This window comes from Callithrix jacchus, chromosome 4 (assembly GCF_049354715.1).
Source record: "Callithrix jacchus isolate 240 chromosome 4, calJac240_pri, whole genome shotgun sequence".
Classification (NCBI taxonomy): domain Eukaryota; kingdom Metazoa; phylum Chordata; class Mammalia; order Primates; family Cebidae; genus Callithrix; species Callithrix jacchus.
Genome location: NC_133505.1, coordinates 144,318,320 through 144,321,744, shown reverse-complemented (window position 1 = coordinate 144,321,744; position 3,425 = coordinate 144,318,320). Strand labels below are relative to the sequence as shown.

The following is a 3,425-nucleotide window of genomic DNA, read 5'->3' as shown; positions in this document are numbered from 1 at the left end:
AATATGGAGAAAACAAGATCTATATGTTGCTCGGATACTTATTGAAGGGTAATCTATTTCCTACTTATTGGAGAGTAATTTATTCTCAAACTTTGAGTAATACCTGAAAAGAAAGGAAAAAGTATTCACAGGAAAGTCTATAGAATATTAATTTTTATCAAGAGAGTTTATCTTCAGTTTATAAAGAGAAAGTTTGTCCCGGTACAATTGTTTTCTTAGTTTTAGTACTAATTATTTAAATAAAAATTAACAGATAAACATATAAATGTTCTCCTCCAACTTTCCAGAAGCCAAAAAGAAAAGGAATATTGTTAACGAACTTGAGCAATATTTTCTCTGTAGAATATATTACTTTCATCTTTCCTAAATGTTGCAAATCAAATTTAGAGTCCTAATACTTGCTCAAGAATCTAAGTAAAACCCTGCAATCTTCTGACCATGTCTGTTTGGATTGTGAACTCCTGTATTCAGTAAATAAGTAACTAACTGAAATACTAAATGGACTGAGAGAACGTCAGGTTTAGATCACATAAAGGAAACAAAGGAAAGGGAATCCTGCTTGGCTTTTAAACATCTTACTAACACTCGATGCTCCCCTCCTCTCCTTCCTGCACACGAAAGTTCACCCTGTTACCTTCTCACTGGTTCTTCCCAAGCTCCAAACCTTTCCACCCTTGTTCCTCATCAAACTTTGTCTAGTGTCTCACTCTTCTGGCATCTTACTCTGTGCTAGAATATTCTAACTTACACTTTCGTGTTAAGGGAAGAATAATGGCTTAGTGATTACTCCTCAGATTAGATATTTAATGTTTAATAGGAGTTTCTAGATACACAGAAGCTTAACCCAAAGAAGTGACTTTATTTTATATAGAACAGGAACAGTCACATACTTGGTTCATGACACAGTTGTCATTAGTCCATGCAAGGCTCTCTTTTATTATTTTTATTGAATAGTTGAGTAATGACCGTGAATCTACCATCCAACATGGAACTAGAATTTTGCCAAAAACTTCTATGTACTACCAATGTTCTCTGTCCTATCCTCCTCCCTTCCCAAACCATGTGAGTCACTCTCCTGAATCTTGTTGGGTGATTGTAATACTCTTATGACATCTATATGTATTCCTAAAAAGTATATTGGTTTTTTTTAACTTTACAACTCTGTATGTCATCTCTAGAAACCTATGTTCCCATTCAGTGTTATCTTGCTAAGATTTTTACATATTACTGCAATGCTGTCATCCACTCATTCACTCATTTGGCTTATCTAATATTATGTTGTATAAATATGCCGCATCAATTTGTTTAAACCATATAAAAAATGCCAAAAACCTTTTCTACACGTTTCCAGGTGTGCATGATACCCTAGTGGAATAGGAAATGCCAAGTCCAAAGACATGTCATTTGTTTATACAAAACAACTTTACAAATTAATGGCAAAAGCTTTCCAAATTGCCTGTGCAATTTACACTCTCATGAGCAACATGAGCAAGATTTATATCTTACATCCACTCCACCATTACATATTGCCAGATTTGTTTTCCTTGCAAAATAACTTTAGTATGAGAAACTATGTTAGCTAACTACATTACCAAAATGGGATTGCTCCTTCGCAATTTTAAGATATAGATCAAGTAAGTGCAATGCTTCTTTGCTCGCAGTAGGAGATATGAGGCACAACTACTGATTCTCTATCTTAGAGGGATTATCCCAGCAAATCCAAGACCCCTGGACCACTGATATTAAATATATTATATTATGAATCAGTCCTTCAAACTTCATTGCATTTATCTTCTATTCTGTAACATTTCGCTAGCATATATCTGGCATTTGCCACTTTCTTCTTAACAGGTCCAATTTGCAGTATGTCATCAACATAATGCCCTAACGTAATCTTATGTGGACTGTGAAAAATTGGGGGCCTTGAAGACTATATCGTGATGGCAAGCAGGACAATTAACCGCCCTGGAAAAACAGGGTGAACATGTATTGCTGCCATTGTCTGAGAAAGGCCAACTTTTTTTGATCTTCCCTGCTGAAAGAATAAAAAATAATGCATTTAACAGATCAATATGCTGTGTTGATCTGTTGCTATAAAGATACCACATTCATAATAGCATTTGCATTGTACCCTTTGAAAATCAGATAGATCATAGCAAGTGATCATAGTAATCTACTGTCATTTGCTATAATCTATCCTATTTTTGAAGGGGACAGAGTGACTACAGCATTCCTTGACTTGTAGCTGTGTCATTCCAATCTCTGCCTTTGTAATCACGTTGCCTCTTCCTTTTATGTGTGTAATCTCAAGTGCTACCTAAAAGTGGCTGGTAAGCTGGAAAACACTGAGCACTATATAAATGAAAGCTTGCTATTATTATAAGTATTTGATGCTAAGGATATAGCAGTTAAGCAGGCAGTCAAAAAGATCAGCCCTCATGTTCACCTTCTAGTTAGAGAAATAATTATAAGCAGATAAGTAAGGAAATCTATATTGTAAAAGATCAGCTGGGCACGGTGGCCCACGCCTGTAATCCCAGCACTTTGAGAGGCCAAGGTGGGCGGATCACCTGTGGTCAGGAGTTGGAGACCAGCCTGGCCAACACGGTGAAACCACATCTCTACTAAAAATATAAAACTTGGGAAGGCGCCGAGCCTGAGGCAGACAATGGCGGAGCTCGGTGACGCCGATGAAGCAGAATTGCAGCGCTTGGTGGCTGCTGAAGGCACAGTTCACCGCACAGGTACATCACTTCATGGAGCTATGTTGGAATAAATGGGTGGAGAAGCCAGGGAATCGCCTAGATTCTCGTATGAAAAATTGTCTCTCCAGCTGTGTAGACCGCCTCACTGACATCACTCTTGCCATCACCAGTCAGTTTGCCCAGATTGTGCAGAAAGGAGGGCAATGATTCTCCCCTGGGAGAATGAAAAAAGCATAGGACTTGTTATTAAGCAAACTGAAGGGCCAATAGGGGAAGGTAGTCACCCCACTGTCAGATGAGCATCAGGCTGTTATCAAGTCTGTTGGTACTGAAAAGTAAAAAATGAAATGCAAAAAAAAAAAAATAAAGAAAGAAATAAAATCATCCGAGCCTGGTGGTGCATGCCTGTAATCTCAGCTATGCTTGAACCCAGGAGGCAAAGGTTGCATTGAGCTGAGATCATGCCACTGCACTCCAGCCTGGGTGACAGAGTGAAACTCTATCACACACACACACACACACACACACACACACACACACACAGGAAAGTGAAGCAGAGGAGATGAGTATGAATAGAGAAGGTGGAGGGAAATGCTGCTTAGTGAAGAGTTTTCAGGGAAGACCTCTCTGCAAGGTGACTTTGGAACAAACTGGGCCCTGCCGCCATCTGGGAGAAAGAGCACTCCTGGCAGAGGCAACAGCGGGTGAAGAGGGAACATG

At 38.9% G+C, this 3,425-nt stretch overlaps 1 pseudogene; it reads left to right on the top strand.

The window, feature by feature from the left end:
* The first annotated feature begins 2,668 nt into the window (after positions 1–2,668).
* Positions 2,669–2,912, top strand: LOC108591393 (mitochondrial import inner membrane translocase subunit Tim8 B pseudogene; annotated as a pseudogene).
* Positions 2,913–3,425: the final 513 nt, after the last annotated feature.